Source organism: Trichosurus vulpecula, chromosome 9 (genome assembly GCF_011100635.1).
Source record: "Trichosurus vulpecula isolate mTriVul1 chromosome 9, mTriVul1.pri, whole genome shotgun sequence".
Classification (NCBI taxonomy): Eukaryota; Metazoa; Chordata; class Mammalia; order Diprotodontia; family Phalangeridae; genus Trichosurus; species Trichosurus vulpecula.
This window is the reverse complement of record NC_050581.1, coordinates 47,010,002-47,037,854: the sequence shown is the minus strand read 5'-3', so window position 1 is coordinate 47,037,854 and position 27,853 is coordinate 47,010,002. Positions and strand designations below refer to the sequence as shown.

The 27,853-nt window shown below is 35.7% G+C and overlaps 1 protein-coding gene across 1 annotated transcript in view; it reads left to right on the top strand.

The window, feature by feature from the left end:
* PARN (poly(A)-specific ribonuclease) overlaps positions 1 to 27,853 on the top strand; it is a 186,176-nt gene that overhangs the window by 86,376 nt on the left and 71,947 nt on the right. The window lies entirely within an intron of this gene.

The window sequence follows — 27,853 nt, the reverse complement described above, 5'->3', positions numbered from 1 at the left end:
ATTTTTAGTAATATGCCAGATTTTAATGGCAATAAAGTGCTAGATGCTGAGCTTACATAACCATAAGAGTATAATTCCATTATGTGAATAGGAACATTTTTAGTCATATATTCTCTGATGAATGATGTCTGGGTCATAGTAAATACAATGATGGCCTCAAAGCCAGGAAATCGTATGTTCAAGTCCTGTTTCTGTCACATAACTAGTAATGTGTCCCCTGGGCAAGTCACTTAAATTCTCAGAGTTCTAAGCAACTCTCTGAGATTGTAACTTGCAAAGAAGGTATTGGTGTATTACCAGTGTCAATGGAGGGAGTTTGGAAGTAATTTGTGTTAATGAGATCTCAGGTGTAGCTTCTATCCCTTTACCTATTTTCTGATATACATATTCTCATTTCATCAGATAGTTTAGTAATCCCATCTGCCTGTGTCTATGATGTTATTCAGTCAGCTTAAGAATTAAATGTAAGTGCTCTAAAATGAATTCAGAGTATATATAATATCAGAGTAAGAAAAAACAAGGAAGGGTTGGTGGCGCAGGGAGTAAAAAAGGTGTTGCTGCGGATTTGTTGTTACATAGAAATTTTTTCCTTGATTCTAAACTAATAAATAGCAAAAGTCACACACATAATAAATGGCAAAACCTTGATTTGCACCAAATTCCTGTAGCTCCCAATCCAGCAGCCCTTCCACTGTTGCCAAGCTGCCTCCTATGTTTCAGAGTTCAGGATCCAAGAGTTAGAACAGTCACTGATGATAGTAAAATCCAGAGTGTAGTATATTGTATATTGTATGTGTGTGTGTGTGTATTTTTTTCAATATACATGTATTTTGAAATCCCCAAGTATGAAACCAAGAGGTGGCATGTTAGTGAAATGCCACAAGCCAGGCACTGTATTTTTTGAAAAATGAAGGAGTATGACTTGAATACTGGTAGATGTCTACTGGAAGGATATTAACCAAGTAATAGTGGTAAGAGTGAACCTCAAATTAAGAAAGCTTCCTAATTGGTGGCAAAGTGATGGTCTGAAAGGTAGAAGGCATCCTATTTGATCTTCCTAAGAACTTGTTGGGCAGCGTTAAGTATTAGGAGAGATTGTTGTTGTTCATCCTTTGTTCTTGAAGAGGACCAGTGATACCGGGGTGATGTTTTGACTTGCCAGAGAATTGGATTTAAGTGAGGCACAGCTGTGCAGTCATCAGCCTAACTTTCTCCTCCAGAGTCATCAGAGTTCAGTGGCAGGACATAGGTCAAGGCAACTGGTGATGGCCTCAGATGCAATGGGAGACCTTGGGCTTTTTAAGCTAAGGTCTTTCTCAGGTCTCAGTTTGTCGGAGGCAGTGGGCATTCAGTAGTTAAAGGCCAAGTAAGAATGGAGGCAAAAGATGGCCTGGTTTGCCTTCACAAAAGAATCACTTTGGGAGGAGAAGACCCTCAGAGTTTCATTATGAAAGAGAATGGTGTTATAGAAAGAATACTGGACAAAGACTGGACTAGGAATGATGAAGTCTTGACACTAGTCCTTCCTCTGCCACTGACTTACTGTGTAGCCTTGCACAAGTCATCACCTCTCTAGATCTCAGTTTTGTCACCAGTAAAATGACTTGGGGGTAGGATGAGTTATCTCTCCAAGGGCCTTTCCAATTGTAAAATTCTCTGTTTTCCTCATTTTAGAGATGGGAAAACTAAGCTCAGGGAATTCGAGTAACACTTGCCCAAAGGCACACAGCTAATAAATGGAGAAGCCAGAACGTAAGCCCAGGTCTGACTTCAATTTCAATATTTTTTCCACTAGAAAACTTTTCTATAGAGCAAGATTTAGTATGTCTGATTCATCTTAGAGATGATCCAGTGAGATTTATTTAATGAAATATCAGCGATAGGTAGTGTCCCTTCAGGACAGAGACCCCTGAGGATAACATTGGGATTTTTCAAAGTGTTAATTTAAAATGTAAACATGATTCCTTCTTTAAAAGTATTGGGTATACAAAATATTTTTAAAGAAAATGTTCAAATGTTTTTATCGCTCCACCCATTACAGAAGGATGGGGTTTCTTTTGTTTTTTAGCTGTACCCACTAAGCAAATTATCTCACTCCAAATTTAAATGAGGAAACTACAGTTCAAGATGAGACAGTGTTAGGTATCTGAATGGATTCTATAGACAATAAATGAAAAATCTTTAGTGTTCTTTAAATCTTTTTGTTAGTACTCATTTTTGATATAACTCCATCCTCCATAAAATGCATTCCCAGAAAATAATTAAACAGAACCACTTACTAAGTGTACTTGCAACTGCTCATGTGTTTTCAAAGTCCTTTTTTTCTAAAAGGAAAAAAATTCCTTACATAAATGATTGTCTCTAGACATGCAGTTTCCTAATAGACTCTAAATGTCACTGTAGTCTCTTTTCGTATGTTTTGGAGGGCTTTTAACATAAACATTCCCATTTAGCCAAGTGTCGTTCATAGTTGGAAAGACTTTTTTTTTTAGGCTGAGATAAGATTGCTAATGTTTTTGGTCTTTTGCCGTACCTTTAGAAATTGTTCTGATATTTCATTAGAAGACTGTCAGAATTTGGATTTTGATAGTGATAATCCTTATGATAAGAGAGATAAGGACCTATGTTGTCTTTAATGTGCTGCAAATGTTAATTTAAATTACTTAGTCACTACAGTGGAAACATTGGCAGTTCAACCAGTACTGTAACGTTGGAAAAATCTTAGATACCTATTTATGTAGTAGCTTGCAAAGGCATATTTAGTTCATTTATAAGCATTTTTTACTTATGTTTAAGGAATTTTTAAAGATACTTGATTTTTTTAAATTAATGGCTCATAACAGATTCGAAGTTTCGACAGTATTTTATGTTTTATAATTTGAAAAGTGTATATATGCATTTTAAAGACATGATAAACATCTAATGTGAAATAGTAAGTTCGTTTCTGAAACTTAATTTTAAAAATTTCTATTCTAATGGGAAATTTTTACTTTTATAAAATTAGTTAAATTGTTCTGTGTCACTCATTTCAATCTTCTTGTTCTTGCTGGTTCTTGTAGAAAGATAATAAGTGTATATGATGGCTTTTTGTGACAGTTGTGATTGTCTGGAGGTGGCATGCACCAGACCTTTAAATTTACTTTTCAAGCAAGAAGTTTATAACCAAGACAGAAAGTTTAGTCCTTGAAACCATGAGAAAGATGATTTATTCAGCCCTACTGTTTGAAGACTTGTTTTGTTTGTTTTTTTCCTCCTCATCTCAAATATTTGGATATGGCAAGGGAGCACCTTTAATGCCTACACTTTTAATATTTTTCCTGTCATAATCAGAAGCTTAGGATTTCATCTCAAGTTTTTCTTTGGAGAGCTAGAAGCCATCAGGATTTTAGAGGTTAGACTGTTCCAATGTTAGCAATTAAAAAACCCACCTTTTGGTTACATATTCTAATATGACATTTAGCAAGAGTCTTTATTCTACCAACAGCATTAAATGGGAGAAAAGAACCTGGTGATCGTTTAAATATATTAGAACTTCCTGGTCTTAATCACAGTGTTTAAATATTATCTCTTATTCTTTCCTAAGTATCATGTAGAATATTACCCCAGTGTCAATGATTTTTTTTAGAAATGTTTCAAAGTGGTGACCGAAATCACTCTGACATTTATTCTGATTGCTTGAGATCAGTGCTCATGTGAACGGTATAATTTAAAAACACAAATTAACAGTCTTTCAAAGGAGATGGATATTGGAAATGTGTATGGTTAAACCACCCAAACTCTCAGGTAGTTCCAGAAGTTATTCCTCAATTTCCTTAAGAACTTGCTTAAAATTATTTAGTATTTGGAGTTGGAAGGTACCTTAGAGATCATCTAGTCTAGGGGTGGGGAACCTGTGGCCTCGAGGCCACATGTGGCCTTCTAGGTCCTTGGCCTTTTAACTGAGTCCCAGTTTTACGGAACAGATCCTTGTATTAAGGGTATTTGTTCTCTGAAGTTTGGATTCAGTCAAAGGGCTGCACTTGAGGACCTAGAGGGCCACATGTGACCTTGAGGCCCCAGGTTCCCCACCCCTGATCTAGTCCAATTCCCTAATTTTACAGAGAGCAAAACTGAGATCCCAAGAGGTGAAGTGATTTATCCAGGCTCATGTACGCACAGGTAGTCAGGAGTAGAGTCAGGATTTAAACCCAGTTCCTCTGATTCCAGCTCTCTTACTTTCTCTACTCTCCCACATTGCCTTTGTTCAGTCACCCAGTTGATCAGTAGCATTTATTAAGTACCTACTGTGTGTCAGGGATTGTGCTGGGTTCTGGGCATACAAACACAAAAGACAAGACAGTTTCTAGTCTTCTTTATATTTGATTTGCTACAAGTAAAATATATATGGTCTCAGCTAAATCTATAGTATGTGTGTGTGTGTGTGTGTGTGTGTGTGTGTGTGTGTGTGTGTGTATGTGTGTATCCTCTATGTATAATAAATTACACTGAACCATCTAATCACTGACTTCAATTAGATAAGAAGATTAGAGGAGTAGAAAAAACTGTTCAGGGAAAATTAGGTAGCACTTGAATTTGCTGATTGTAAATCAAAATTTCTACTATTAACAAAAAATAAGGCTACCCTTTATATTTTGCAGCAGTTGACTTTAAACTAGCTTTGTTTAATTCAGTTTTGTGAAATACTAAAGTTGAGCCATCAGAAATATCTGTGCTTGAGAAGAAACAATCTAGTTCTAATTTACTTTCCTTAAGCAATTAACATTTAGAGTAATGTTAAGAAAATTCACTTAGAACAAAGGTGATGTCAGGATGAGGTGTTATGAAAATAATACTTTTTGTGGTTAGTGTACATCAGCAAATGCTTGTTCATATTGAAGAAAGTCCAGAAAATCCACAATTAAGCGCAAAACCTATAAATAACTATTTCTCACTTGCATGCAAAGGACTTTTTAATCTTGAACAGCAATGTAGTATTGACTTCTCTCAGAAAATTACAAAGCTAAGTAATAGACACTTTAAATTATGACTTTATACCTCTTTTGTAAGGATAGCTGCAGTAATCAGTAATGTCTTTGTTCTGCCAGATGCTTTTCATGTTTAAGTTGTATATAAATTTATGAATTTCTTATCCTTTTACCACTGGGCATTATATATTTATGTTAAGCACAGTGCATTTCCTTTAAGAAAAGTAAATGAAAATGAGATACAGGTATGAATACATACTGCATGTTTATCTGATTACAAAGGATAGCATGGAGCAATAAAAAGAAACTACTGGATTTGGAGTTGGGACCCATTTGAATCTTGACTTTATTTAACTTCTAGGACTGTGGGCCAGTCTCATGACCTTTCTGAGCCCAACTTCATCTATAAAATGAGGAGGATTGGACTGTATCATGTGTTCTTAACCTGGAGTCTGAAATAAAAAGAAAACACAACATTTTGATAACTTATTTGGTTTCCTTTGTAATCCTGTATATTTTATATTTTATGCGTTTGAAAGCATTCTAAGGAGAGATCTACAGCCTTCACTAGATTACCCAAAGTGTCACAAAACTTCTGGAATAGATCATCTTTAAGGTCTCTTTATGATCCCATAAGACACCTCAAAATCTGGACTAATTTTTCCTCTCAACCCTAAACTTTACTATTTCTGTCAAAGGCTTTACTGTCCTTTCAGACTCCTAGGTTTGTAATCTCATCACTATCTTCACTCTCCTTCACCCCACATAACTAATCAGTTGACATTTCTGCCTCCGCAACATCTTTCAATTCATACAGCTACAAACTTAGTTAGTCCTTTTCACTTTCTGCCTAGATTACTGCAAGCCTCCTAATTGACCTCCCTACCTTATTTCTCACTGTTCCGGTCTGTCCTTTATGCTGCTGCCAAAGAGATTTGATTCAAGCACAGATCTGACCATATATACAACCTGGTTTCAACCTATCTTTCCAGACTTACTGGTCACCACTCCCCACTCCTCTATTCTGGTCTCTCTTTATTACCTATAATACTCAATCTCTCTTCTTCCATCTCTCTGCCTTCGCACTAGATATCCCTTTTACCTGAAATGTATTCCCTCCTTTACTCTGCTTTATAGAATTTTTTCAAAATATAGTTCAAACACCATCTCCTGCATAAAGCCCTTTTTTCTGATTACCTGGATTGTTAGTGCCTTACCTCCCAAATTACCTTGTATTTAACTATTTGGTGTTTATTTGTTACTGTTATCATTTAATTTATACTATATATGTGTACTTGTTGGCTCCCCCATTAGAATGAAGCTCCTTCAGAGTAGGGATTGTTATATTCTTTGGATTTGTACTGCCAGCACCTAGCACAATGCTGGGTACATAGTAGGTACTTAATAAACGCTGGTTGACAGCTTGTTGATCCACCACTTAATTTATGGTTAGTGAGCTCAGTGTTATAAAAATAAATTAAATACCTTTGATTTTTTAAAAAATATGATCAACATAATATTTTAACAATGTTAGCACTTTTACTTTTAATTATCAGATGTTTTTCCAAAACCTTGTTATATTTTCATTGTTATAGCAATGCTCTGTCTGAGGATAGTGAGTTTAAAGAGAAGAAAGTGAAGGATCACCAGTTGGTGGGAGGTAAGGTAATTGGGAGAGAGAACACTTATAGAGGAGGGAAGGAAGTTTTGGTATGAGAACATGTACTTTAATTGTATGGGTAATCATTCAGAAATAACAGACATAAGTATGACTACATTGTATTAAACCACCGAATAATAAATTAGTCTTATTAATGAATTGTATTGATATACATAGCCCATATTAAACCCTTAAATAAGTTTGGATCATTTCTGAGTGTGAAAATTAGTTTATATGCTATCACTTTTTTTTTTTTTTGCATTGGATACTAAGTCATAACATCTCTTAGGGTTGTTGCAATTTTTTTATTCCTTAACTGTTTAGCAAGACATTGCTCCATATTGCAGCTGTCATCACCAGCACATCATATTGCAGTTGTAGTTGGGGAAGGGAGAATTTTAAATTTCTTCTGTGATTTTCCATTTTGAAATCTATAGTATCATGTTCTTGTCTCACTATCAATAAGATAGTTTTTCCTTACTTATTTAAATCTTTCATTTAAAGTCAATCCTTAAAAAGGTATGTATGATGGATTTTCCTAAAATTTTTTTGATGATCTATTTCCAAATTATATCTCTGAAGGACTTCCAAAGATACTTAAAAAATGTTTGTCAGGCATAATTGAACAAATTGGCCAACATGCCAATTGCTTTCTGCCAAAAGAAATGTCAAAAAAAGAGGTTGCTTTTGGAAAGCTTGCCCATTTATGTATAACACTAATCCAGGTCAAAAAGAGACCTTAAAAGATAGTATTTGCAGTACAGTTTTCCATGTTTACCTAATGACATCTCAGAGATTTACAATTGAAGGATTTTTTTTTTTAAAAAAGAAGACTTGCTGCTTTCCTACATCTGCTTTTTCAACAGTATTATTATTGTAAAGGAAAAGGGCCAAATTGCATTTATTTGGGAACTAGCCATTTCCAATAAAATGCTAAATAAGATACAGAATTGATTGTTCTCTGCTAAGAATGCGTGACAATGTATTATTTACATTTTTGTACTTAAGGAAATTGGGCAGCTAGGGGTACAGTGGCTAGAAGGCTGGGCCTGGAGTTCAGATCCCTCTTCAGACACTTACTAGCTCTGTGACCCAGGGCAAATAACTTAACCCTGTTTGCCTCAGTTTTCTTCATCTATAAGATGAGCTGGAGATGGAATTGGCAAACCACTCCAGTAACTTTGCCAAGAAAACTCCAAATTGTGTGACTAACAGTTGGACACAATGAAAGTGACTGAACAAGAACTTATGGAAAGTGCCCCATGATTAAAAGAGAATTCATAACAAAAAGGATTCTTGACCTGTTGAATTAATTCATTCAGTAAATATTAGAGTATTTTGCATAAAGCACCTTTCAAGCACTTTGGAAACTACTAATTATGTATCTTTGTATTTGAGGAGCTTATATTTGTCTGAAAAAGAAGATACACATGTTTTAAATAATGATACAGGATACATTGCAATGTAACATGTCATCAGGTGCCAGTTCTTTTGAGTTCAAAAGAAGTGAGGTCTGATGGTTATAATGACTTTTGGAAGGATATAGGATTTTTGAGCAGGGCTTTTACCAATCAGTAATATTTTTAGCAAACAGGTTAGGGGATAACATGAGTAAAGATAGAGATGTACAGGATATATATAATTGACCAGTTAGGTGAAGAGGGTTTATGTAAGGTAGTAAAGAAAAAAAAATTTGGAAAGGTACTTCTGATTCTAGACCATGGAATACTTTGAATGCTTAATCAGGTGCTTGGGATATGTTATGTGACCAGTGGGGAACCATTGAAAGTTTTTGAGCAAGTAAATGATATGATGAAAGTATTGTTTTAGGAGTTGTGGCAGTGTCTACAGAGTCTATGGAGGAAAGAAACTGGAGGCAAGGAGATGAGAAAATATTGCAAAACTTCTCACTTTTGTCCTTTATACTGGGATTATAAAATCAGACAAGTGTCAAGCACTTTGAAAATTTTGAACCAATATCTAGAAATTAGCTATTAGACATTATCATTGGAGTCAGGAGACAAACCTGGGTTCTAATCTCAGTTCTGACATTTCTTGCCGTGTGACCCTGATCTAGGAACTTGACACCTCCAACCCCTAACTTCCTCATTTGTTAAAAGTGAATAAGCATCCTTAGGCTACCTCTCTCACAAAAATAAATTTGTTTTTTAAGGAAATGTTTCCTAAATCTTAAAGCAAAATGTGAATTATTATGGTATAGTTGGATTGTTGGGAAAACATTTTAAAATTTCCATTAACATGATTGGTGTTTTTATATTTACTTAAATTCACTGGAATTGTCAAAATCTTGTTAAAATGTAGAATTTGTAAGTTTCCTTCCATTTTGGGGATAATTCCTGTGGAAGAGCAAATTATAAAATGTTTGAAATTATAATCTCTTTTCTGCTCCAGTTTGATTTTCCTTTCTGATGAGTTTTTGACTCATTCCACCAGCCACAAGATGGTGCTGTCATGCTAATAAAAACAAGATAGTGTTCTAACTCCAGTAAAAACTTTTTATCTTAAACCATATCCATATCTATACATCATTCTTCTGATCAGGTTAATATAATCATAGACTGACAATAGAAAGAGGACCTCAGAGTTAATCTTGTCCAGTACCCTTCTTTTACAGATGTGGAAGCTTAGGCAGGTGCTCAACATCTGAGAATCAGGATTCTAACTCAGAACCTTTGACTTCAAGTTCAGTGCTATTTCTGTTCTACTACTTGTCTTTTAATACTTTGAGCGTCCAGTCCACTAACCCTTCTTTCAAAGAACTTATAATATACATATAAGCTTTTTTGATTCTCAGTAATCTTTTTAAAAGGTAGGCATAACAGACAAGGAAACAGAAGCTCAGAGAATTTAATCATACTGCTGGCTTTCCAGGGTTTTTTTTTTTTTTTTTTTGCTATATTATAAATCTAACCTGAAGTTAACAGAATTCAGATCAACATATTTTTGTAACCTCAGTTAATCAGGTTGATTTAACATATATGGCTCTTGTAAGTCATATTTGATACCTCTAGATAGTGAAATTTCATGGAAGGGCAAACTAGACAGTACTTTAAGATATTGATTTAAGAATCAAAACTCTTGCCAATCTAGAGCTCATAAAGACTGACAGTAAGGTTTTGGTAACATTACTCACTTGTTCGCCACACTTTGGCATTTGGCATAAGTGATATTTTTAATAGGAAATAGCTTTATGATTTTTTTATATTGTACTAAACCTGTTTATAGTCTGCTTAGTTTATCTATATGGAGGTCAGGGGAATTTCCATGATGAAGAGATTGTTTACATACATATACACACAACACACACATGTGCACACACACACACACACACACACATACTCTTAATGGTTTTTCTTTTTTTATATTTTTATTGCTTCCCAGTTTTCCTTCCCCTTTCCCCTAATAAAGCCTTCTTCTTGGAGTAAGCAAGTACATTTAAGGAAAACTAGCATGTTGGTGATATCTGACCACTTACATTTCATTCTGCACCTAGAGACCACTTCCTCTTTGCCAAGAGGAGGGGATTATGGTTATGTTTAACCATCAGCAATCTAGTCATGAAGAAGCAGGTAGGTGGCTCAGTGGATAGAGCACTGGGCCTACTCAGGAATACCTGAGTTCAAATTTGGCCTTAGACACTCACTGGCTGTGTGACCCTCGACAAATCACTTAACCTCTGCCTTAATCCACTGGAGAAGGAAATGGCAAACCACTCCAGTTTCTTTGCCAAGAAAACTCTATGGACACTGTGACCCACAGGGTCACAAAGAGTTGGAAAGGACTGAATGACTGAACAACAACAATATTCTATTTATGATTGTACATTGCGTTGATCAGGGTTCTGTCTTTCGATGTCATTTTCCTTTACATTATTATGGTCATTATATTAATTATTTTCTTGATTTTGTTGTACTCTGAGTCAGTTTATATAGGCCTTCTCATATTTCTCTGAATTCCTTAATTTGCCATTTCTTCTTTTTTTACAGTGCAGTAACAGTCTATTATATTCCTATACCATGATTTATCCAGACACTCCACAGTTAATGGGTATCTATTTTGCTTTCAAATTTTTTTTGGTCCCCATGAAAAGAGCTGCTATAAATGTTTTTGTTTATATGGGACCTTTACCTCCTTAGAATGTATACTCGGTAGTGATATTGCTTCCACAGAGGGATATGTATGATGTAATAATTTTTCTAGTATATTTCCAAAGTGTTTTCTAGAAAAAGTGGAGCAATTCACACCTCCACCAACAGTGCATTAATCTGCCTGTCTTTTTCTTCTCTTAATAGTATTTTTTTTTACAATTGCATGTAAAGATAGTTTTCAACATTCATTTTTTAAGATTTTGAGTTCCACATTTTTCTCTACTCCCCCTCCCCAAGACAGCAAGCAATCTGATATAGGTTATACATGTACAATCATGTTAAACATACTTCTAGCATCAGAACAAAGGGGGAAAACCATGAGAAAGGAAAAAAAAGAAAGTGAAAATAGTATGCTTTGATCTGCCTTCAGACTCCATAGTTCTTTCTCTGGATGTGGACAGCATTTTCCATCATGAGTGTTTTGGAATTGTCTTGGATCATTGTATTGCTGAGAAGAGCTAAGTTATTCATAGTTGATTATCCCACAGTGTTGCTGTTAATGTGTACAATGTTCTCCTGATTCTGCTCTCTTCACTCCACATCAGTTCGTGTAATTCATTCCAGGTTTTTCTGAAATAGGCCTGCTCATTATTTCTTACAGCACAGTAGTATTCCATTACATTCATATACCACAACTTGTTCAACCATTTCCCAATTGATGGGCATTCCCTCAATTTCCAATTCTTTGCCAACACAAAAAGAGCTGCTATAAACATTTTTGTACATGTGTACTTTTCCCTTTTTTTAATGATATCTTTGGGATACAGACCTAGTGGTGGCATTGCTGGATTAAAGTGTACACACAATTTTATAGCATAAGCATAATTTCAAATTGCTCTCCAGAATGATTGGATGAGTTCACAACTCCACCAACAATGCATTAGTTTTCCGATTTTCCCCCATCTTCTCCAACATTTATCATTTTCCTTTTCTGTTATATTAACCAATCTGATAGGTTGTTTTAATTTGCATTTCTCTAGTCAATAGAGATTTAGAGCATTTTTTCATACGACTTTAGATAGCTTTAATTTCTTCTTCTGAAAACTGCGTGTTCATATCCTTTGACCATTTGTCAGGGGAATGACTTATATTCTTATAAATTTGACTCAGTTCTGTATGTATTTGAAGAATGAGGCCTTTATCAGAAACACTGGCTGTAAAAAGTATTTCCCAGCTTTCTGCTTTCCTTCTAATTTTAGTTGCATTAGTTTTGTTTGTGCAAAACCTTTTTAATTTAATGTAATTAAAATTATCCGTTTTGCATTTCATGTTCTCTCTCTCTTGTTCAGTCAAAAATTCTTCTGTTCTCCATGAATCTGACAGGTAAACTATTTCTTGCTCTCCTAATTTGCTTATGGTATCACCCTTTATGTGTAAATCACGTACCCATTTTGACCTTATCTTGGTATTGGGTTTGAAATCTCCCTGTCTTCTCACAGCCCCTCCAACCTTTACTATTTTTGTTATCTTTGCCTCTGATGGATGTGAGGTGAAACCTCAGTTGTTTTAATTTATATATTTCTTGTTAATAGTGATTTCCAGCAGTATTTCATGCTGTTATTGATTGCATTTCTTCTTTCAAAAACTTAGCTATTTATAATCTTCCAGTTAGGGAATTACCTCTTGTTCATATATATTTGTATTCTTTGTTTCATCTTATATCACTCATATCTACCTGCACAAGCAATCTTCTCAATGTCTTCTCTGACAGATTGCTTTCTATCATCCTCACTCTATTACTTATGCCTACAAACACGTCCATGTCTCTCCTTCATACTGAAAAAAACTCTCATTTGATCCTTCCATCACCACTAACTATCATCCTATATCTCTTGCCCTCTGTGGCTAAATTCCTTGAAATTTCTACGGTGGATATCTTCACTGTCTCTCCTCAACCCTCATCATTCCAACAAAACTACTCAAAGTTAGCAGTAATCTCTTAGTTGCCAAATCCAGTGGCCTTTTCTCAGTACTCATTCTCCTTGACTTCTCTACAACCTTTGACACTGTTGATCACCCTCTTTTCTTTAACAGGCTTTTTTCTGTAGGTTTTTAGGACACCACCTTCTGCCGGTTCTCTTACCTATCTGTCCACTCCTCCCCAATTTCCTTTTCTGGATCCTCATCCAAGTCATACCCTTTGACTGTAGGTATCCCACAAGGCTCTGTCCTGGTACCTCTTCTCTTCTTCCTCTGTACTGCTTCACTTGATGGTCTCATCAACTCCCATTAATTCAATTGTCCTGTCTGTACTGATGATTCTCACACCATCCCTGTCCTGCCCTAGCCTCTCTGCTGACCTTCAGTCTTGCAGTTCCAACTGCCTTTCTCAACTGGATGTCCAGTAGATATCTTAAACTCAGTGTGTACAAAACTGGATTCATTATCTTTTCCCTGTAAACTCTCCATTACCCTCCAAATGATTGTAGAGGGCAGTATTATCACCTTGGTTCTTCAGGCTGGAAACCTAGAAGTCACAATGGATGCCTCACTGTCACCCTCTGTATCTAATTTCTTGGCCAACGCCTGTCAACATCTCTTTGCAATATCTCTTTGCAACATTGCTCCTCAACTGAATAAAGTACTATGGCTCCTCAGTATCAAATACACAATCTCTGGCTTTCAAAGCACTTCATAATCTAGCCCCTCCTGCCTTTCCAGTCTTATTACACTTTACTCCCAGATGTGTACTTTTTGATCTAGTAACACTGGTCTCCTGGTTGTTCCACAAACAAGATGCTCCAGTTCTTGGCTCCCAGCTTTTTCTCTGGCTATCCCCCTATGCCTGGAATGCTCTCTTTATCTCTGCCTACTGACTCCCCTGGTTTCCTTTAAGTCCCAACTCAAATTCCATCTTTTATATGAAAACTTTCCCAGAACCTTTTATTTCTAGTGCCTTTCCTCTTTTAATTTTTTTTCCTCTTCATTCTATAATCCTGTATATAGCTTGTTTATATATATTTGCTTGTTGTCTCTCCCATTAGACTGACAGCTACTTGAAAGTAGGGACTCTTTTTTGCCTCTCTGCGTCCGCTATGTTTAGCATAGTGCCTGGCACATAGTAGATACTTAATAAATATTTATGGACTGAGTACCTGACATATGTTTTAGGTAAGAAAACCTTGGATGATCAGACTTCATGTGTGTTCCCCTTTCTTATCTCTTTCTACAGATTACTACATTACACTTCTAAACAGAAAAACTTGAAAATTAAGATCTAAAGTGATATTCTCATCGAAGTAAATATTACTTTCTTGGGGAAAAAAATAAAGTGATATTCTCCCCAATTCGTTATAAACATGTAATCAGTTCTCATTTATTAACAATGATGGGGCAGTGCGAGGGCATGAAAATTTGGGGAATTACCTGTGAATTTCATTTATGTCAGCCACTTTTAAGAAAATCTAATATACAAAAATCTTTATCACCCAAAAAACTACCATGGGGGTGTATTTACTTTACAAAGAGAGCCTTTAATTTACAAAAAGATTAACTACATTTCCCAAATGATTGACTTTTAAAAATTTCAATTTACTTTGCTTTTCAGGAATTCCTATCTTATAAAGTGAGGGAAACTTGCCTATCATCTCTTCCATTACATTTTTGATAAGTGCTACTGCAGGAAGTAAAAATTACTGATTTTAGTTTTATTTCCTTTCCCTTTCCATGGCCACTTAGTGGTGGACGTGCTAATGAGCAATAAAGTAGCCAAGATGTTGACAGAAAGTGGTAGAAGGACGAAAACAAAATGGATAATCCAGAGACTGAATGTTCATCCCCTAAACAGTCAGCAGCTGACTTAATGCAAAACTGGATAGAAATAGGCAGGTAACTTTTCTGTTTTTCATTCAAATTTTGGCCAGAAATTTCATGGATGACTTATGATTTATAATTTTAAAGTGATATGCAAATGAATTATTGTTTATTATTATAAGGAAAATATGAAAGCAAATTAGAAAACTGGCTCAATTTCATGTTCTTGTAGGGAAAGAACTTGAAAATCTTAAGTATTTTGACCCCTACCTACTAGAATTTCATTAGATTAATTGATAAATATGTGACCAATGCAACCAGATTAATTAGTTTAGGCTGAGGTCTGCATTACACAAATAGGTGTGTTTTTATTAGCCCCTTAAGAGGAGGAGACCTGTAAAACACTGTTCACTGTGTGCGTGTATGTAATACAAATTTGGGCCTCTCTCAAAGAGTTGAAGGAGAGGAGAAAAGGAATTTCACCTTTTTAAATTTGAGCTGTCTCCTGAGTTTTGCTCTCAGAACCTTCTTCTGGACTCTGTCATGTGTTGGTTTCTTGAATTGAATCCCAGAGCGCAAGCCACCTGTAATTCATTTACCTATGACCACAGCTGTCAAAAGGGGGTTGGTATGTCATCTCTTAAAGGGTCCCAGGTGCATCAACCAACCATGAGGCATTTATTCAGCTCCTACTATAAATCAGACACCAAACAAAGAGTAAAGGAACTCTGAAGGAGTTTACATTCTAATGGGAGAGGCAACAAATACCTATATAAATATGTCAAGCATAAATATGAAAATATATACAAAATAGTTAAATACAAGGTAATTTGGGAAGGAGTACACTAATATTTGCAGGTAATAGGCAAGGCGTTATGCAGGAAATAGCTTGAGATTCATCTTAAAGGAAGAAAAGGACTGAGGCAGAGGTAAAGAGGCAGCAAATTTCAGATGGCTAGGGCAGAGGCACAGAGATGGGAGCTAGAGAGTTGTATCCAGTGAGACTAGAAAGATCAGGTGAGGGCAGGTTGCATAGGACTCTAAAAGCTAAAATGAGGAATTTATATTGATTTTAGAGGCAATAGGAAGCCACCTAGAGTATTCCTGAGGGGAGTCACATGGTCAAATCTGCACTTAAGGAAAATCGTTTTGTTAGCCATATGGAGGATAGACTAGTGTAGGCAAAGACTTGTTGTAGAGAGGCCAATAAGAAAACTATTGCAATAACCTAGACAAGAGTTGATGAGAGCCTAAGGTGGTAGCTGTGTGAGTCAAGAGAAGGTTTTAGATGCAAGAAGTGTTGTGGGAAAGGAGATGGTAAAGATTTGGCAAATAATTGGATCTATGGGATGAGAGAAAGTGAGGAGTTGAGGATAAGACAGAAGTTATCAACCTGAGAGATGGGAAGAATGGTGGTTTCTTGATAGAAACAGGATGATTTGGAAGAGGGGAGGGCTGGGGGAAAGATAATGAGCTCAGTTTTGGACACATTGAGTGTAAGATGTCTTCATGATAAACAGTTTGAAATAATCAATAGGAATTTGCTGAGACCAAAGCGAAGCTCAGGTGAGAGACTCAGTCTGGATATATAGATATGTGAACCATCTACATTGAGTTAATAGTCTCATGGGAGCTAATTAGGGTACTCAGAGAGAATGTAGAGGAAGAAGAGAGAAGAATATAGGTCAGAACCATGGACATCACCCACAAGTATGAGGCATGATATAGATAATGAGCCAGCAAAGGAAAAAAAGGAGAGAATCAGAGAGGTAGGAGGAGATCCAGGAGAGAGTAGAATCACAAATTCCTAAAGAGGAGAGAGCATCTAGGAAGAGAGGTTAGTCAACAGAGTCAAATGAAGCAGCTAAGTCAAGAAGGACAGACTGAGAAAAGACCATAGATTTGACTATTGAAATGCTCATTGTACTTTGTGTCATTGGAGAGAGCAGTTTTAGTTAAGTAATGAGGTTTAACTCCAAAGTTATTGTTTGTCCTTTGTTCTCAAAGAGGACCATGACATCAGGAAGGTGATGCCGTGACTTGCAAGTGAATTGGATTTAAGTGACGAAGGGCTGTGCAAAGTCACCAGCCTCACTTTCTCTTCAGGAGCCATCTGGATCCAGTGGCAAGATATAGATCAGAATGACTGGAGATGGTCCCCAGTGAGGTTTGAAGTGAGATTGCAAAGGGCTGAGGAAAGAAGGGTTAAGGTAAGAAAGAGGAAGTGGAGACAGAGAATGTGTAGACAAGCTCTTTCAAGTAATTTGCCTGAGGAAGTGAAGCAAGATATAGGTTGACAACTTGATGGAATGGTAAGGTATACTAAAGGTTTTTAAAGAATCTTTGTGCCACAGTGCCCCTAATAGGTATGTCCTAGGATAAAAAACACCATAAGGTGAATATACTCCTGCCTAAATTTAAAAACTTTTAAACTTTTTGCATTCTCAGTATCTTAGTTTGAGTACTGTGAGAGGATAATTAAATGTCTAACCCCTTTATGCAATCTCTCCTTTCACCTGTGTAATATTAGCACAGTCAGTTATCTCTAGTTAGAATCTGAAATCAAGGGAAGTATTGCTTAATTGGAAAGCACTTAGGCATGTTCAACTAATATAATCATTCTATTGACTGAGCAGCCCTAACCCTGTAATTTGGCCTACAGAGTCCTTTAGCACATGAATGATAATGAAGAGAATATGCATTAGGATTCTTAACTCTATCTGTTTGCATAGGATAGTCCCATCTAATCGTGATGCTCTGTACTTTCGCAGAAATTATTTCTGAAGCTAGAATATCAATGTTGGACCAGTCCATTAATTTTAATTTGGTGTTTGTGGTTGTATGTCTAATTTTTATGGAATTTGGCAGTTCTACCTCACTATTTTAGAGGGAATGTTTCTGGTTTGCATATCACTTACGTAACATCATAAATATTGGATACTAACAATTCTGTGTAATTGTAGAAAAGTTTAAGCAAGATTCCTTGAGATTTCCAGATTTTGCCTTTTCTTGATAGGAGGTTTTATCATTTCTTGATTAAAATAACTTCTTAGCCTTTGTTTGCAAATTTGCTTCTGCATCTTCCAAGTTTCATGTTTAATAAGTACTGTGTAAGAACTTAATTCCAATGGATGTTCTTCTCATGGATCTTTTAACTGAAATTCCATAGAGAGATTATATTTAAGAACCTCATACAACTACAGACAGGCAGAAAAGGAGAATTACTGTACTCAGGGATTCTATGTTGTAGGAGCTGGAAAAATCTGTTTATTACTCTTTTGCATTTTGAAATCTATCATTGTTTATGATTATTGTTACCATCTTTTCTAATAGAATCAGGGTTGTGTTGTTATCTTCTCTGTCCCACTCATTAAAATTGTGGTATATTACTCAGGGATTTTAAGAGATTCATTTTGTCACAGATTCTGAATTAGCCAGATGAGTGTGTAAAGGTTTAATCTTTGGGATTCAGAAACAGGTTAGCTTGATCTGAAATGGAACATTAGGTCATTAAATAAAGTGACACAGTGATTTTAGTAGAGATTGTTATAGTTCATGTTAAATTAATGTGGAAAATTTAAGAAACATTTGGTGCTTCATCAAAATATTAATTATTCCATAATGGTTTCTATTAGACTGAAAAATAATTTGACTAGGAAATTTGAGGGAGATATTCGTATTAGATATTTAATATTAATTTTAATATAATTTCCAGTAGTTGCTTGTTTAGGTTTTCTATTTATGATAAATAAATCTTTTAAATATTTGCAAATATTTAAACCAGTGACCATTAATTGTAACTTCATCTTTTTGTGACAAATTTAAGTTGTCTTTATATTGCAGTTTAGCATGGTACAAAACTATGATGATTGGCTTGGATCTTTTGTCCTACCAGAGAAGTTTATATAATTTATGTTTAGGTAAGAAAGATATCAGGCAGGGAGTTCTGATTACCTACAAGACTAAGGATGGATCTAGAGTTTGGTAAGGCAGGATTTGCCTTTCATTGCAGCTATAAGATATCTGTTACTCTGTTTTTGAGAGTTTATATAAGTTTAAAAAACAAACAGTAGAAACCTCATAACTAGATAATTTCCCTAGGTATTGTGGCTTTGTGTCTTGGGTTAAGAATTAAGAAAAATTATTATTTGCATTTATTCCATTTTTTAAATAGCTAAAAGCATATTAATTCTGCAGTCTTCACATTACTCCTAGGAGACATGTAGGGGTAGATAGTTATTTTCCCTTACATAATTAGCTGTATTCTTTTATGTTAAATAATGTTTTTTCTCAGATTTTTTATATACCATTAGCCTTTCCTACATAGATTCTCTGTTTGTATACTATTTCATTTTCTGATAAAGTGGGATAGGCCTTTACAATTGTTTTTCGAGAAATGAAGGAATGTCATTCTAACCTGTCCCCCACAAATCTAGTTCCGTGATCTAGTATATCTGTGGTTATTAGTTATAATAAGAATCTTTAAATTTAGTTAAAGATTGGTTTTTCTAATTTTAATTCTTTATACCACTAATGTTATTTGTAATTCTTAATATTTATAATATTCGGTCAATACTGCTACTACCACTGGTGTTTACATAATGCTTTGATGTAGATACGCCTTGCTGAGTGGTCCTCTGCCAGTGTCTCCCATGTCACACAATCAATTCCAAAGTTTTGTGGTTTTTTTTTTTAGGGGGGGATGGCTGGACAATTGGGGTTAAGTGACTTGCCCAGGATGACACAGCTAGTAAGTGTGTCAAGTGTCTGAGGCCGGATTTGAACTCAGGTCCTCCTGACTCAAGGCCGGTGCTGATCAGTGTGCCACTTAGTTGCCCCAATTCCAAAGTTCTCAATAGAGACCTTGAGAGTGTCCTTAGACATTACTTCTTCTGACCACCATGTAAACGCTAACCCTGTGTGAGTTCTCTATAAGTCTTTTGGGCAAGCATATGTTTTGTATTCAAACAGCATGGCCAACCCATCGGAGTTGTGCTCTCTGAAGTGGAGTTGGCCAAGCAGAATTGAGTAGCTCAAAAGAAACATGAGATGCACAGATTGAGAGAATCCACCCCAAAGGTACACATGGACCATTTGTGCCCGACCTGTGGTACAACATTCTGAGCTCGTATGGGTCTAGTCAGCCACAGTTGGAGACACTGACTCTAGCATGGTTATGTCATTTTGGTCATCTTCAAGAAAGAAAGACAACAATCAACCAAAATAATGCTTTAAAGATCACTTTACAAATATCTCATCGTATGCTCACAGCAACGCTTAGATGCAGGTGCTGTTTTACTATCCCCATTTTACAGATGAGGAAGTTGAGGCAGACAGAGATTAAATGACTTGCCGAAGGTCACTTGAAGAAGTTACAAGTGTGAAGATGGCAGCTGAAGAACTTAATGTTTTAGAATCTAGTTTATATCTTCACAGTCCCCATGGCTGTATGCTTCAAGTCCTTCCAGTAGTTTGTATATTGTATATACAAAGTAGAAACAAAATAACTTTGGGAAAGAAGACACTAGAAGCTGGGGGCTAGGAGAGGCCTCAGGTAGAAGATGCTATTTGAATTGAATCTTGAGGGAAGGTAAGGATTCTAGTAGGTGAGGGCAAGCAAGGGACAGGGCATTTCGGGAACAGGAAACCACTGGTACAGTGGAGCATCTTATGTAAGAAACTACAGGTGTGGCCATGTGACTGGACTGTGGAGTGAGGAGAGGAGAGTGATGTTTAAGAAGCCTGAAAAGATAGAAAGCGATGAGGTCATTAAGGGTTTTAAATGCCAAATGAAGGATTTTTATTTTATTTTAGATGTTATAGCAAGCTATTGGAATTTATTGAATAGGAGAATGGTATGATCAGACCTACCCTTTAGGGGAATCATTATAGCTGCTGAGTGGAAGATGGATTGTAGTGGGGAAGGAAGGCGGCTAATTAGGAATCTATTACAATAGATGACAAAGGCCAGAACTAAGGTTGTGACTGAGGAAAAAAGAGGGCATGTCAGAGTGATAGAAATGACAGAATTTGGCAGTGGGATTTGGCATGTATTGAGTAAAAGTGAGAAGTCACAAGCACTGAGGTTGTGAACCTGGATGACTGTAAGGATGCATGTGCCCTCAGTGCTAAAAGGGATGTTTGGAAGAGGGATGGATTTGGAGGGAAAGATAATGAGTTCTGTTTAGGACTTATTATGCAAAGTGGAAAACAACTGTTCTCTACTGGTTTTGAGTATTGTAAAGTTATTCCATGTGTCTCTATACTGACATGTGACACCATTTAGGATTTACCACGTGTCAGATGTTCAGGAGATTGTGGAACAGGAGGTCTCAGTGGGTCAATACATTTTTAGAAAGCCTTTCTTTGCTTTCAGACAGCAGGCAGGCTCTGGTCCACAGCAGCTGCAACAGCTCAAGTTTTGGTATATTTTTGTACAACTCATACTTGAACTGCTAATCCCTTTGAGTGTGAAAGTTCTGGGGGAGCCAAATTCTGATCAAGTTATTTTAGCCAAGGTTTAATCTCTCTAAAGAGAAGTAGAGATTTTAGAACATTACATGTTGACTACTGTATTTCATTTTTCTTTCAGTATAATGTATTTATTTTAGGTAGGTACATCATGGCAGTTCTTATTAGAATTGAATGCAATAAATGTCATAACAAATTTTTAAAAAATGTAATTTAATTTTTATATCACATTCATTCCAAAATATGCCCTTCTCCTATCCAGAGAACCCTCTCTCATAAAAAGATTAAAAAAGAAAGGAAAATGAAGCAGTTCAACAAAATCAACCAACACATAAGCCATGTCTGAAATTATCTGCAATATTTACCAGTACTTTTTTGCCTCTTGCAGTTTAGGGAGGAAACAGGAGCACATTTGATCTTAATCACACATTGTTTGGTTTCATTTTATTGGTGTGTTGTTTTTTTTTTAATTTGCGTTGTAGTTACTGTGTATATAGTTTTCCTGGTTCTGCTTGATTCACTTTGCAGCTGTTCATGAGTCTTCCCATACTTACCAGAATTTTTTATATTTGCCGTTTCTTATAGTGCAGTAGTATTCTGTTACCTTCATGTGCCACATTTTAGTTAGCTATCCCCAAAGTCAGCTGGGAGGCTAAAGCTGTGGAACAGAAAGCAAGAATATATTCTGCTCCCAGCTACATAGATTATGTTTGGGTTGCTGATAGAAATATTAAGTTTCTTATTTTAAAATGAATAGCAAAGACTCAATGATAGCCCAAAATATCTATAATATCACTTTTCATTGTAGCAAAAAAGTGAATGCCCATTGATTGGGCAGTGGCTAAACAAATTATGGTACACAATAAAATATGTTATAAAAAACAGTAAGCATGATGAATACAGAAAAGCATAGAAAGACTTTTATGAACTGATACAAAGAAAATAGCCAAGAAAATAACTTACACGTTGACAGCAACAATATAACTGGAAACAACAACTACTGCAAAATAATTGAAACCGAATACTGCAAAAGTAAAAAAAAAATGAAGATTTGCAATTTTGCTGAAATTTTTTTCTCTTCCCAAGGGGAAAAATAAATTCATATAAAGGAAAGCTAGAAGATGGGGAGGAGCAAAGGGGGATATCTAGGCAGTGTAAAAACAGATATAAATAAAACCAGTTACTTTAAAGAATAGAGGGGAAAGTTTTATGCACCTCCCACATTGTTCCCCATCTTTGCAAAGAAGTAGGAGGAGGTGTCCTCTCATGTCTCTTCTTTGGGGCTGAGCTTGGTATCATAATTTCAAAACATTCAATTTCCTTTTTTTAATTGTCATTTCTGTCATTCTCTCCATTTGCATTGTTATTTATTTCAGTCACGTCTGACTGTTCATGACACTATTTGGTGTTTTCTTGGCAAAGCTAAGGGGTGGTTTGTCATTTCCTTCTCTAGCTCATTTTACAGATGAAGAAACTGAGGCAAACAGGATTAAGTGACTTGCCTAAAGTCAAGCGTCTGAAGCCAGATTTGAACTCAGAGAGATGAGTCTTCCTGAGTCAAGGCCCAGCAATCTATCCTTGGGGCTACCTAGTTGCCCCATTTACATTGTTACTAATCTTTTATTAGATTTATGCAGTTTGGGAAACTGGAGAAACTAGAGGATGAAAAGATAATGTTTTATGGCATATTCATAGAAGAGTTCAAAGATAAACAGGATTTCATGTAATCTTAGATATTTCTTTTTGGGAAGAAGAGGAGGGAGAAGCTAACCGTAGGAGCTTAATGGATTGTGGGATTGTGGAGAGAGGTTATTTTTTCCTCTTTTGAGTATTAAAACACCTGAAGGAATCGGAGTTGGAAGCTAGATAATTGTGTCATTCAGACTTTTATTGAATTTCAGTGTTTCTCTTACACCACACTTCAATTACTAGGATTTGACTGCAGAGAAACACTATAGAATTTGTTGATTGGGGACGCATGAAGTCGTTTCATCTTTATATTAAAGATCAAATTAAAAGGTAAAATTAATGTTTCCAAGCATGTAAGTATAAGTTGTCCCTACATGCTCTCAGGTTGATGGGATAAAAGCTGAAGGAAAATGCATAGTTTTTGAAGCTGTGTTAAATAGATAGTCTTCATATTTACAAATATAAATTTTAAGGACATATGAATTTGTAAGCTATATAACAGTTTTTTTTCCTTTCATAATGCTTCATTACCAGTGTAGAAGTTCATAGTAAAAAGTTAATTTCACCTGTATATCTTTGACATTCAGCTGTGTGATTTCTTGCAGTTTTTCCATATATACTTGCTGAAAGATTTTAAATGATATCACAAGTTTAGAGACCACATTGGCTAAATTCCTTATAATATTTAAGAAAATGAGTTATTTTAAGAATTAAAGCCATTTTCTAGATTTTTAAAGGTATGAAGAATTAAGTAAGTGTAGGTAGGCAGTCTAGGCATAGGGAGCAATGGGCCAAAGGTGATGAGGACTGGAAACTTCAGGGTGTATGTAGGAGAGAGTCAAATTTGACTGGAGCATGGGCTATTTAGAGGGGAATTTAGTATGAGGTAAAGCTAGAAAAGAGGATGATTCCAAATTGAGTTTGCTCTTGAATAGGAGTCAAATGCAGGTATTTACATGGTAGTCAGTAAGTAGGGTAGCCATTGCAAAGTTTTGAGCAGAATAACATGACTAAACACATACAGATTTTCGTTTGTCTCTTGGGATTTGTGCAGCAGCAGTACTTCTTACTGTAGACTTTAAGGCAGATCCCTAAGATACTATAAAATCTAGCATTTACTTATGATGCTGTAAATTTACTTCTAAACTTACAACCTTGTAATGTGGAATTCACAGTAGTAGAAAGTCTTGGCTCTGCTATTTTCACAAAATAATTATCAAGTTATTGAAGATATCACTACTGCACTCTAGTTCAGAAGTCTCTCATCACTGCTGGCCTAGATGATTATAACTTCCCAAATCATTCCTGGCCTCACTCTTTCAACTCTGTTCAAGTCACACTGTTAATAAAAAAAACCTTGCATAATAAAGTACAAATTCCTTAGCCTGTTATTCAGAGCCAGATACGATCTGGCAACAACCTACCCTTCACATACACATTTGTGTTCTAGGACTTTTGGATTGCTCCCTGTATCCTAATTTCATCCTACCTTCTATGTTGTTTGCCATGCTTCTCATCATGCCTAGAATTGACTCATACCGACCCCACCCTGTCCATCTCCAAATCTACCTCTTCCATTAATCTTCCTAGCTAGATTCATCCTCTTTTCCTGATCCCCTTAGCTAGAAGTGATCATTTCTCTCTAATCTTTCATAGCTCTTTACCATTCCTATATACTTACTATATTCTTAAATTTTATATTTATGGTTCTTTTAGTGTGTCTTACCTCTTCTCCTAAACTGTAAGCTACTTGAGAAAAAGGTCAGTGAGTTTTATTTAATCTTTGCATTCTGATACCCAATACATGGCAGATAATTAGTAAATGTTTGTTGAATTGACTACACAGTAGTTATCTGGCCTTGGAGACATTCCGCAGTAACTGCTTTAAAATATTAAAAGATATTATGGTAAAAAAAACATTAAAAAATAAGTATAAAAAATACATATTATGAAAAAAGTACAGAGTAAATGGTATAATGACTTTGGCATGTATGTGTACATTTTTAACCTATATTTTCCAGAGAAAATCACTTGTTTAAAAAGGGGGGTGGAAATCATTTGAGGACCACCTACCATCAGTATTTAGAAGTACAGCATCAAGCTGTTCTTCGTTCTACCTGTGGTGGCTACTGCTTTAAAAAATTTTCTTTATTCATTTGTTTAGGCATGAAAGATTTGGTAAGTACCTACTATATTTAAAGCAGTGAGTTCTGGAGACTCCTTGTAACTTGCAAGAACCCTTAGGTCAAGGTCCCAAGATATGTCTTCATCTATCTGAATTTTCTTCTATCTGTCTTAACAGAACTGGTCCTGAAAAACAAATGTCTATTGTATGTGTATATATTTTATATTAGCTAATATTTCAGGCTCATGTTGAACATTAGCTGGCTAGTGCCTTGAATATTACCCATACAATGATTTAGCTAGCCTACCAGCAAGGAAAGGAAAGTATAACTTAGAATTTTAATAGTAATAGGAATGGATTTAAGCTATATCTAGATAGACTTGTGCCCTTCCTCCCCTCCCCCCCCCCCGGTCTCTCTCTTCTCCTCTTTCCTCCAAATCTCCCCCCACCCCCAACTTGTGTTTTTGAGAAACAGCACACATTTGTGAAAGTAGATTGTTGTGCAGAGTATATAGTCTGGGGTCCTGGGACAGAGCAGAGTTAGCTTACAGATATGAGATCCAACCCATGAATTTTTTATTTTATGGTATTTTATTTTTTCCAGTTAACATTCATTTTTTATAAGATTTTGAATTCCAAATTTTTCTCCTTCCCCTTCCTCCCTCTCTAAAGATAGTAAGCAATTTTATATAGGAGATAAACACACACTTATACGTATGTGTGTGTGCGTGTGTGTGTGTATATGCAATCATGCAAAACATACTTCCATATTAGCTATTGTTGTAAAAGAAGAAACAACAAAAGGAAAAAACTGTGAAAAGAATAAAGTGAGAATAGTATGCTTTGATCTGCATTCATTCTCCATTAGTTCTTTCTCTGGATGGAGATAGCATTTTCCATTGTGAATCTTTTGAAATTGTCTTGGATCATTGTAGTGTTGAGAAGAGCTAAGTCAGTCATAGTTGATCATCACACAGCAGTACTCTTAATGTGTACAATGTTCTCTTGGTTCTGCTCATTTCACTCAGCATCAGTTAATCCCAGGTCTTCCCAGGTTTTTCTGAAATCTACCTGCTCATCATTTCTTATAGCATAATAGTATTCCATTTCATTCATATACTATAGCTTGTTCGGCCATTCCCCAATTGATGAGCATCCCCTTAATTTCCAGTTCTCTGCCACCGTCAACCCATGAACTTTTAAAAGATAATGAGACCATGACCTTATCCTCCATGCTCTAATTTGCTCAAATAATCGATCTCATGCTTTGAGGTAAATACGTTATTTTTCCCCTCACAGAAAAGACATCAGATTATTCATAGGGTAGCATGAATATGTGAATGATTTATTAAAATAAAAAAATTCTATAGTTTAGAGGGAGTGAAAGGAAGAAATTAAAGAGCTAGTCAAAAAATAGGACTTTGCGCCAAAATTACTTATCAAATATCTGAAGTCATTTCCAGAACTTCTGTGATCTGATTTATGTATTGATGGAAGCAAATTCTTTACAAGTTTTGTGTTGGAAATAAAACTTTAGATTGACAAGATATTTTCCCCCTTCCTTGCAGTAAATTGTCTGTTTCTTACTAACATTGTCTGCTCTTTATACTGTTCCTGTTCATCTCCTTTCTTCCTTGATGTATGTAACTTTCTATCTTCTTAGTTTACCATATCAGGACAAGAAGCTTGGCTAGATAGTTATTGCATTTATTTTGCATGCCATGGTCAATAACATGTCAAGATTTTGATATCTGAATAATTTGCTAAAATATTCTTCAAAAAACAAATTTCTCCCAGTTCTCTTCCTCAGCCTCATTCCTACATGAGTAGATAGTCTGAAGTGATTGGACTTAAACATAGTATCCTTAATGTTGCCTTACAGAACTAAGACCAAGTTATGATTTTATTTTTTCATATTCCTCTTTCCTTATTTCCAAACTTCTTTTTTTTTAACTTTCAAAATATAAGAGTTTTAAAAATCATTATTTTAGGACTCTCTGTATGATTGCTGGTTCTACACACTAGTTAGCTTAGATCAGATATATTTTCCTAGGTAGTTATGCCTTACCAGCCTCCATTTTACTCCTTTAAATGTCAGTGAGATTGGCAGAAAAGCACAGTGCTGGGAAGGTCAGTTGCCTTTTATGTATTGATTAACAGGGTTCACGGTGAAGTAGCTGACAGCTTAGAGAGAATGTGCAGTTTGAGTCAGTTTCTATTCAGTTCTTGGAAAATCTGATTCGGCAAAACTCTTTGCATGATGGCAGAAGTGACCCTGATTTTTCCCTCTTTTGTCTAATGTATACTTTTTCTTAGCACTCTACTGTTCACACTGCAAGAGGATGATGTATATGTGACAAGGGTTCTCATATTCCAAAGATGCTTGAGATGCTCTGGCAGAAGCACCGGGAAAGTTAAATAATTGTCCAAGTAACTATGCCCAAAGGACTATAAAACTGTGCATACCCTTTGACCCAGCAATACCACTTCTTGGTCTGTATCCCAAAAAGATGATAAAAACGGGAAAAGGACCCACATGTACAAAAATATTTATAGCAGCTCTTTTTGTGGTGGTGAAGAATTGGAAAATGTTATCCACATCCAAAGAAAGAACTTTGGAGTATGAATGCGGATGGAAGCATACTATTTGCTCTCCTTTTCTTACGTTGTTTTGTTTTGTTTCTTCTTTCTTGTGGTTCCTCCCACTACTTCTGATTCTTCTTTAGATCATGACTAATGTGAAAATGTTTAATATAAATGCACAAGTAGAACCTATATCAGATTGCACACCATCTTGAGGAGGGAGGGGGAGACAATTTGAAACTCAAAATTTTATGGAAGTGAATGTCAAAAACTAAAGATTAATTAAAAAAAATTAATTGTCCAAGTCTTCTGGAGGCTCTGCAGAGTAGTTGTTGGGCAGTTGTGTTTCTTTGGTTTTGTTGTCATGGTTACAGTTTTACGACTGCTTACCGAAGGCAAAAAAAACTTTTTATAAGAATCATAACACTTATTTATTGCT